This window comes from Aethalodelphis obliquidens, unplaced genomic scaffold, assembly GCF_003676395.1.
Source record: "Aethalodelphis obliquidens isolate GAN/ISIS:26980383/991018 unplaced genomic scaffold, ASM367639v1 scaffold7, whole genome shotgun sequence".
Taxonomy (NCBI): domain Eukaryota; kingdom Metazoa; phylum Chordata; class Mammalia; order Artiodactyla; family Delphinidae; genus Aethalodelphis; species Aethalodelphis obliquidens.
The window spans coordinates 28,696,574-28,707,471 of record NW_020837951.1 but is presented as its reverse complement, the minus strand read 5'-3'; the positions used below and the strand labels follow the sequence as shown (position 1 = coordinate 28,707,471).

The window sequence follows — 10,898 nt, the reverse complement described above, 5'->3', positions numbered from 1 at the left end:
CAGCCTATCAGCAAAGGAAGGCCAATTTAATTAGCTTATCATTAGGCTAATGATTCAGATTCCCAGGATAATGACCATTATTTTCCAGATCTTCAGTTTACTAGTTGACATTCCTTTTGTTGCAAGTGAGAGAAACATACCAGAGACCAACAGAAGAAAACAATGCAAACTAAGCCAACTAGGTTTTTCATGAATCCAGGGCCTAAAAGCTATTAAGCTATTGCCAGGTCTTTCACTCTCCATTCTCTTTTCTCTGTTTCTTTTTATGGGTTGACCTCAGCCTTTCTGCAACTGAAAAAAAAAAGAAAGAAAATATAAAAACAACCCCGTGGAAACATTAATAGTAAAAGGAAAGGTATTTCTCTAAAACACAATCTTAGGCCAATACTGGGGCCTTTAGTCAGCAAGCATATTGAGAGTTGATTATATCCTAGGGACTGGTAAGAATAAGTTTTGAATCTAGACTTCAGGACCTAATGGGTCTGTAACTTAGATGACAATAAAATTTACTCATATTTAGTTTCTTTATAGACAAAATAAGCATAGAGGTACTTTGAAAAGTTGTTAGCATTAATGAAAAAGTATACCAAGTGCCATACACTGTCTAGCACACAGCAGTGCTTCAATATATAGTAGTAACAATCAGTACCTATAACAGAATCCCTAAACCACACCAAAAGTGTTAACGGTCATAATGGTATTCACTCTCATCCCTCAACCAGTATTACAGATACTAGAACTAAGACTTACGGAGAACTTTCACTTTGTAAGGTCTTTGCAAGCGTATGCCTGTTATATGCCCTTGACCGTTTCTTTTGATAGTGCAGATACCAAAAATGGTACACAGGCTCCTTCCCACCACTGCTGTACTATTGGCTCTTCTCACTGTAGCCAATACTGATGTTTCAAAGCAGGTTTCTCCCAAGCTATTATGATTCTCATACACTGTGAAAGGAAGTCTTCCTTGTCTGTTTCATAGCTTATTCCCTTTCTTCCAACTTGAAATATGTTTCACAGAGACTGGACAGAGTTTAAGAAACTCCCACCTTTGTCAGAATCAGGAATTTTTCTCTCTACCAATAATCATTCAGTGTCCTGAACTAAGATATATGAGTCTTGATTATCTCTTATTTCTGAGTGTGTTCTCTTCTTTCTCAGAGTATACCACCATTTTTAGAAAATGGTGTGGCCAATTTTATTTATGACTTTTACTTTTAAGACTGGTTTCTCATAGTATAATAGCTTGTTGCTATTGTTTCCAGAAAGACAAGAAAGTCTATATGCTAACAGGTCCCTAACAGGCCTAACAGGCCCAGCTGTTGTCCAGCTACCATACCAAGTCTTGGATGGAGATGTACAGATCACATAATAGAGGCCCATTGCTAACAGAAAACAAATCAGAAGCACAGAAAGATTCCTCAAAAGAGGGAGCAGTACTTGTCTTTCTTTTTTTTTTTTGATACTGTCATTGGTTATGTTTCAGGCTCATTTATTTACTTATTTTATTAGTGTTATTTTACCCTTTTTCCAAGATTCACCAAGAATTATCATTTGCCCATATTTGCTTAGTCTTTCTTTTTTTTCTTTTGCTGAATCATATGCTATTAAGTTGCAGATATCATGACACTGGACCCCTAAATATTTCAGCACACATTCCCTAAGAACGGTGACTTTCTCCTACATAAACACAATGTCATTATCACACCTGAGAAATTCAAGTGTCTGAATGATATCTAAAGTAAAGTACAATGTATATTCAGTTTTCCCTAACTGTCCCCAAAACGTCATTCTAGAGCTGTGTTCTTATTTTTTTAGTCAGGAATGACAGTTCCTACGTTGTACTTGGTTGTCACATCTCTTTAGTCTCCCTTAGTCTACAAAGTCCTCTTATCCTTTTTCACACTCTGAATATGTCTAATTATTCCCCAGTGACTGGATTCAGCAATCATTGCTGGGAGCGGGGTGGGGGGCAGCCGCGCACCTCACTCTCACTCCATCCGGAGACAGAAGTTTGTTCCAGCATCACAGTTTGGTCACTTGGTTGAAGTGGTGTCTACCAGCTCTCTCCACTAGGAAAGGAACCTCTTTCTCTTTGCAGGTAATAGTCATCTGTGAGATTACTGTGATTCCAATTTTTTCAACCCACCCAATCCTTCACAGTATTTCTTGTCCAGTTTAGGCTGCAGTTGAGGGACAGGTATCACCTTTAGTTGTCGTGTCTCTTTGGTCTCAGTCTGAAACTTCCACAGCCTTTCTTGGTCTTTTGAGACACTGATATTTTTGATATTTAAAACCTAAATCAGATCATATTCCCTTGGCTTAGAACGATCTCCTTTACCTCCTTCAGGCCTCAAGAATGCTCAGGGGAGGCAGTCGACCAGTTACTCAACACCTACTGTGCACCTGCTAGATTCTAGACACGGCCCTGGCACTGGGATGTGGCAGCAGGCAACACAAACACAAAGCCGGCCCTTCTCGAACATGAAGTTCTGGGGAGAAGAGGGACACAGCCACCACACGAGCATTCAGGTAACAATGCGGGAGGTCAAGGAGGTGTAGCACCTCAGAGAACATAAGGCAGGAAGGGAAGGATGAGGCGGGGGTGTGGGGGGAAGGGAGGAACTGTATTTTTTGTTCTTTAAAAAATATTTCATTTATTTATTTATTTATTTTGGGGGGCTGCATTGGGTCTTCGTTGCTGCACACAGGCTTTTCTCTCTAGTTGCGGTGAACGGTGGCTACTCTTCGTTGCGGTGCGTCGGCTTCTTATCGTGGTGGCTTCTCTTGTTGCGGAGCACAAGCTCTAGGCGCACGGGCTTCAGTAGATGTGGCGTGCAGGCTCAGTAGTTGTGGCGCAGGGCTTAGTTGCTCCACGGCACATGGGATCTTCAGGGATTGAACCCGTGTCCCTTGCATTGGCAAGCGGATTCTTTTTTTCTTTTTTTTTTTTTTGCTGTACGTGGGCCTCTCACTGTTGTGGCCTCTCCCGTTGAGGAGCACAGGCTCCAGACGCACAGGGTGAGCGGCCATGGCTCACGGGCCCAGCCGCTCCGTGGCATGTGGGATCTTCCTGGACGGGGGAACGAACCCATGTCCCCTGCATTGGCAGGCGGACTCTCAACCACTGCGCCACCAGGGAAGCCCGCAAGCAGATTCTTAACCACTGGACCACCAGGGAAGTCCCAGGAACTGTTATAGAGTGGCCAGCAAAGTGACAGCTGGAGCAGAAACCTGTCAGCCTCATCCAGGATGAGCACCTCGATGCTGCTCAGGTGGAAGGAAGGGCAGTTGTGGAGGTGATTGATGAGCCGGCCCGGGGTGGCGATGAGGACGTCAGGTGCTGCCCGAGGGCTGCTCCCTGAGACTTCACGTCCAGGCCGCCCACAGCCAGGCAGGTGGTGATGCTGCAGAACTGGGCCAGCTGCTTGTGACGGAGTGCACCTGGATGCCCAGTTCCCGGGTGGGAACCAGCACCAGCACACGGGTCACCGGAGCCTGGCGGGGTTTGTAGATCAGACGCTCCAAGACGGGCAGGGCAAAAGCCGCAGTTTTACCTGTCCCAGTGGCTGCACAGGCACAGATGTCCTTCCCCAGCACACCCACAGGTATGCATGCCTTCTGGATCGGTGTGGGCTCCTTGAAGCCCATGGCTGTGATGGCCTTCAGAAGAGGGCGGGAAAGGTTCCTGTCCTGGAATGAGAGGTTTTCATCATACTGAGATGCATCTTCAAAAAATCCTCCTGCTTCCTGTCCTTTCTTCTTCTGCTGCTCCTTTACTTTGAGTGTATCTGCTTTGGTGAGGACGTTCTCATCAGCTGACGAGTAGTCAGTCTCTGATTCTTCATCTTCTGTGGCTTCCTCATCTTTCCCTTCAAAGTCTTCCTGCTTCTCAGGTTCAGAGCCCTCCTTTGCTTCTTTCTCCTTCTCTAACTTCCCAGACTTGGCTTCTTTATCCTCTGTTTTCCTTTTCTTTCGAACTTTCTCAATCTTCTCATCTAATGTCGTGGCTGCCCTCTTCTTCTTGAGCTGGCTTATGACGTCAGCCATGGCCCAGCTGCCATCGTACATCCCCTCCTTCTCAGTGAAAACAAAGTCAGGGTTGAAATCGGCACTGCGGTTCTTCTGCAAGGCTTTCTGCTTTCTGCCCAGCACAATGGGCTCCTCCTCCTCCTGGTCTTCGGAGTCAGTCTGGCTCCTCTGGCACCTCATCATCTTCGCCTATGGTCCTGATTAAACCCAGCTCCGCAAGCATGTCGCCGCAGCAGCCACTTCCGGAAACCAGCGCGGCGCGCTAGGCTCAGTACTTGGCTTTAGGCTCCTTCTCTCCTAAGACAATGTAGGTTACAAACTGCAAAGTCAAGAAGATCCAGTGCTTCCACCTTGTACTTAAGGGAGTTTGTCTTAACAGTCAGGGTCATGGCAGGAAATAGCACACCAAAGATTTTAAAAGAGTTCAGTGAAAGGTTAATTTATAGAGATGAATCTTGATTGAGGGAGAAAATACCCAAATAATAGCCAGATAGCAAAGATATTTGGTGATACAGTCTGGAGAAGTCAGCCTCCTAAAGCACATGGCATTGGAAAGAAGGCCACATAAAATACATATAGGTAAAAATGGGGATGGACCAGCACAGTCCACCCTTGTGTCATTTGTATTCCATTTTCATCCTTTTATTTAGATAAAAAGCTACCATATGCAGAACAAAGCAAACACACACTCTTGTGTGCCACTTTGTCATTGTCTTCCAACTGACTTGCCCTCCACTGGCTCTTCATCTGATGCCCCCAATGGTCATGACATCAATTTTCAGTGTCCGTATTGTCCATTCAGTCATTCAGTTTACATACACCAAAACCCAGAAGTCCATTCTGAGGGTTTGATTCTTGAGTCCAACCCTGCTACCAATTATTTTCTCTATCAGAATTCTACCAGAAAACAGATTTCATCTTCAAAAGTTTAATTAAAGAGAGTACAAGAAAGGATAATTTATAGATGTATGGACAGAGCTAACGGAACCAATGAAGAATAATAAAATGCTCAGAGATTAGCAACTTCATGGAACATTAGTATCATTATATCTGAATGGGCAAGGGGAAGAAACAATGATTTGGAGTCTGCTGAGAGCAGGAGATGTCTGTCACAAAGACTAAGTCTTAGGTAGATGAATACAACCACTGACCAAACCATGACCTGGCAGAGAAGGAACAAAGGAAATAAATACCCAACCTCTTTCTTTTCCCACCTTCAAATCTCTGGCAGTGCATGTCACTGACCAAAACCATATAGAAGCCAGAAATCAAGAGCACCTGGATGTTGTCTTTTGTAACATTTATTCTCACGGGTTGCAGAGTAGGGCAGAAAAGAATGGAAAGTGAATCGAGATTGCCATGCAGAGAAATCTAGCATTATCTTTAACTTGTCTCCTCTAAATTAAAAGTTAATCAATAATATCTTCCAATTGGAAGTTGAACATAGTTATAAAGGTTTGGAACAGAAAATCTTACCACATAAGTAAATATCACCCTGGGTCCCAAAGGAACTCTGATGAGATTTTTCTTTTCTTTCCTTTTAAGTAACTAATTGCCTGATTTCCAATGCTTCTATCTCACTGAGACTCCAGAATGAAAAACAAAATGAGTAAAATATGGTTACCTATTGATTAGGCCATTAGACACATATTTCACAAGTTCCTCCTGTATAATCAACACAATGAAAGGCATTTAAAACTATATATTGAAATTATTTAATAGGAGATATTTGGTATTCCTCTAGGACAAAGAGAGAGGAATATAACATTGGAGAAAAAAAAAGTTGGGAAGGCTATTATCCAAAAATCAATCAAAATGTTCAAAATTACATAAGGGAAAAGTCTCACTTGTTTTCAGAATGACAAATCTGTGCTGCTTCAGTAATGGCTACAAAAGTCAGATGCTTGCTTTGCTCTAGTAGGGAAACATCCATCATGAGGCTTAATACCCTCATGTGTACTTTCTCAAAAGCTTTGCTAATGCCTGCTGATTTACCTGCAATACATTTTCCAGAAACTGTTGAGTAAAATGACAACATATATATTTAGTTTCACACTTCAGTCTGTCCAATTAGCAGTGTTTGCAGTACCAGCTGTGAGCCCAGGAGAGGATTTAATTTTAAGTACAGCAGTCTAGTTAACAACAACAAAACAAAACAAAACAAAACAAAACACTGAGCCATGAATTTGCCAAGTGTTAGTTTCCAATCATTTGTTTCTGAGAAATAGCTCTTTATTGCTATTATTGAAAATAGCTCAAAGAACTAGCACATGAAATTTTGTGTAGAAGAGGCACGAGGCAGGCTGCTGTGGTAGCCACCATAACTGGTAATGTGATAATTACCAGGATGTCTCTAGCAGACTCCCTACTCTCACTTAACCTTGGTTCAAACATCTGAACAATGCAAGTCCTTCCATGCTCATTTTCATTGATTATGAAATGAGATTAAAGAGACTTTGAAAACAGTAAAGTCATCTAAAATACTAAAACATGGGGGAAAAAAAGGAAGAAGAAAGACGGCCTTTTATACAAAAAGAAAGCAACCTGGTAGATTTTCTCTTCTTCACTTAATATTTAGGCAAAATGTAAATACTAACTGCTACTTGGGGAATATATTGGAAGGCAAAAGATGGTACCAGAGGCAGTACTATTCAAAGGTATGTATTAATTTAGAGATACCAAAGGAGTTTATGAAGTCTAGTCTTGGAAATATTTAAAAGGTGACCAGAAAGTCATCTATTCTGAGTAATATTGACCAAGGACAGGAAATATTTCTAACAATTTTTTTACTATCTATGGCAGAGATATAATAATAAAAAATATCTAAGTGACAGTAGATTAAAATTATCTCTATAGATTGTTGTTCTAAAAAAGCATAAATATTAAATCTGATAATCTTTTCCTTTAAAATTAATTTTAGGGTCCAACTACAGGAAAGAGAAAGTAGAACCACAAAAACAAAATATTTGAGAGAAAATGAATTTAAAAAGTATCAAAACCCAACTGAAATAACTATATAAATATATAATGAAACAGTTATGATAGGAAATAGTTTTATTACTGACAAAAAATTTAAAAAATTATCCAAGCCTGCAAATATGGAAGTAGGAAACCAAATAACAGATGAACCAAAGAAAAGAGAAGAAAAGAATTAATAATGATGTAGGCAGAAAGGAAAAACAATACAAGTAATTAAATCTATGGATAGAAGTTTGAAAATGAGACAAAATATACATTTTAAAAATTAAATGTTATGTGTATAGAAGTGAAAATGCATTTATGCATATATGAATGTTATATTTTACAAGACGTAGTCATATGGTTAAAACTTCTGTAAGGCTTTTCTTCCAGATAGGAGTGTCACCAGGGACTTCCCTGGTGGTCCAGTAGGTAAGAATCCGCGCTCCCAATGCAGGGGGCCCAGGTTCGATCCCAGTTCAGGGAACTAGATCCCACATGCATGCCACATCTATGAGTTCACATGCTGCAACAAAGATCCAGTGTGCCTTAACTAAGACGTGGCACAGCCTAAATAAATAAATATTAGAAAAAGAAGTTAGTGTGCTTAAAATTTTTAAAAAAAGTGTCACCAAATTTCCATATATCAGCTATGATAGTAAAAGATGACAGTTATAATACAAATCCAGAAGCCTTAAAAGGGGTTGCTAAAAGTTATGTCACAATGATTGTTACCATTACAGGTAGTTTAGCAAATAAGATCTTTGGCTGCAGAGATCATATCCATATGGCCAACACTTACTTAATAAAATGTTACCCATAAATTCTCTGAATTACATTGTTATATTCTACTACAAATCTTTAAGGAAGAGTTTTATAATTACCTGAGACTGCTTCAACTCTTCCATTTATGAATTTCAGCAACTGGTACCCATTTGATGCATATAGAAACTGTTTATTCTTCCTTTTCTATTTAGGAAACATATAATAATTGCTTGCTGGGTGTCAGAATATGTACCAAATACTGGAGATACAACAGTAATAATGCATAACTTAATTAAACCCACTGACTATTGAAAAATATAACTGATAAACCTCTGTAATAATAGATTAGCAAATATGTGAAGTAACAAGGAGGCACAACTAAACTTCTTTTGGAGGTGAAAGAGATCAAGGAAGTATTTTCTGGAGTCCTGTAATGTCTACTCGTGTGGTCATGAAGGGATGGAAGTTGGGGATGGACAGCATCTCCGCAGAAGAGATTACTTATCAAAGTCTTTCAGAATTTTTTTCTAACAAGTACAATATTTTTACTAGTATTTCTAAATTTCCTTTCCCAGTATCAAATGAGATACATTTTATTGTCAAGAGCATGTCCAGTGCAGTGACCGAAACAGATGTTTTAGTTTTATTGAATCCAGCAGATCTAAACAAACTCCTGCACAAGCCTTGCTCAGCTGTGTTTTGCTGCTGGTAGCAGGTGAATTTTAACTGCTTCCTGGCTGTGTATGATAGACCTCTGACCAAATCGTTCCTCTTTGGCTTACCAGTTTAGAGACCTTGAGAAACTGATTTAATCTTCCTGAAAATATTTGACTCTGGCATTAATAGTATTACTTAGCACAGAGACTTGATATGTTATTTAAATGAAATATTTAAATCGTCTGGAACAGTTCAAGGCACATAGCAGGCACCCAGTAATTAAATACTAATGTTAGTATTATTGTTCTCTAAATATCAAGTCTAGAAAAATACAACTTACAGTAGACATTGACAAATATGTAAATTGTATCATTCTTATTTCTCACTAGCTATTTAAAAGGCAATGTTGGTTAATTTAAGAGTTAATCAAATGCTCTTATATGACTTAGTTGTTTTTTTTTAATGCCCTCCAGAAAATTGTCTGCATTATAAGCAGAAATTCATTTTAACTGAAGACTACATCATAGCTGATCTTTCCTTGTGCACTTTGCAATAGTCTTTGTGCCAAAGCAATAAAATACAACATAGATATGTAAATGAAAATAAATAAATAAAATAAAAAACTAAATGCTAATTAGCCTATCAATAAAAAGTAAGCAACATACAAATACAAACTAACCTATCAAAAAGTAAACAAGGGCTTCCCTGGTGGCGCAGTGGTTGAGAGTCTGCCTGCCGATGCAGGGGACATGGGTTCGTGCCCCGGTCCGGGAGGATCCCACATGCCACGGAGCGGTGGGGCCCGTGAGCCATGGCCGCTGAGCCTGCGCATCCGGAGCCTGTGCTCCCCAACGGGAGAGGCCACAACATACCGAGAAAAAAACAAAAATAAATAAATAAAAATAAAAAGTAAACAAAATACAAATACACAAAACTGGAAATAAGGGAGAGGGTATGTGGTATAATGTCCTATAAAGGGCTGAAGACACACACTACTAAAACCATGTATTACTAAAGGATGCAAGGTAAAATACAGGACACCCAGTTAAATTTAAATTTCAGGTAAACAAAAATTTTTTTTGGTAAATGTATATCCTAAATATTAAATGGACATACTTACATTAAAATATCATATTTGTGCTTTACCTGAAAGTATATCTAAAATTATCTACTTAAAATTCAAATTTAACTATATTTTTACTTGCTAAATCTACCAATTCTACATACAGTATAGTACACATACAAAATTGGGTTTATTGGGTGAAAACTTAGAAGTAGAGAAGTGGTAGAGGGTACACAATTTTCTGAAGTTGCATTTATCTATACCTGAAGCCAGGCATAAGTGATCCACATGTACCATTTCCAATATTATAGTGAAATAGTCCTGCCCCTAAATATTCTACATATATATACCTGTGGGAGGTGGAGAGGTAGGAGCAAAGAAGAGCTATGCCACTCTGTAACAAAGGAAGCTTCCAGATCAGTGAAGTGGCCTTGCTAGGGATAGTGAAATTCCAGTGCTCAGCATGTCTGTAAACCTACTCTTCTAGTGAGATAACTCAGACTTGGTAAGCTACCAAAAACCCGTAAGCCAATTTTGGAATACACATCTTTCCTGCAAAATTCTCTATTGTTTTCCTGGATTTTACTTTATTAATATATAGTTGTATGATTTCCTTATAATTATTTTAATTTTATCTGTAGTTATGTTTTTCCCTCCCAAACAAAAGAAAGACATATCAAAATAACCATGGAGTCTCATTTGTTTCCTCATTTTTGGTATCTTCAATGCAACTGACTTACTACACACAGTTCATGAATACTTTTGTGAAAAAAATCCAAAAGAACCTATAGCTAAAGTATTAGAAGTAACTGAATTTAGCAAGGACACTGATACAAGGCCAGTGCATATAACTATATTGTGTAACTATAGACAAGTAATAAAGCAATAGAAAATAAAAAAATTTTAATGATACCAATTATAGTGACATCAAAAACATAAAATGCCTAGAAATAAATCTGAAAACATGATAGGCAAGACCACAATACTAGAAATTACAAAACAATGAGAGAATTGAAAGAGTAGCTAAATAAATGGAAGGATATACCACTTTCATGGATGCAATATTATAAAGATATCAGGCATCCCCAAATTGATCTTTAGGGTCAATGAAAAACTGATCAGAATCCCAGAATTATTTTGTAGAAGTTGACAAGCTGGTTCCAAAATTGACATGAAAATGCAAGGGGCCAATGATAACCAAGGCAATCTTAATAATAACAAAGCTGGAGAATATATACTAATAGTTATCAAAATATATTACAAAACCATAGTAATTAGGACAGTGTGATATTGACATGTAGACAGATAGACCCATGGCACATTATAGAAACTCTAGAAATAGACAAATGTATATACAACCAATGAACAATTTATGACAAACACATCACTCAAATATAATTTAAAAAATGTTCTTAATAAATAGTGT

The 10,898-nt window shown here is 38.8% G+C and overlaps 1 pseudogene; it reads right to left on the bottom strand.

The window, feature by feature from the left end:
* Window positions 1-232: 232 nt before the first annotated feature.
* LOC113619418 (putative ATP-dependent RNA helicase DDX27) lies at window positions 233-4,267 on the bottom strand (annotated as a pseudogene).
* Between the last annotated feature and the right edge of the window lie 6,631 nt (window positions 4,268-10,898).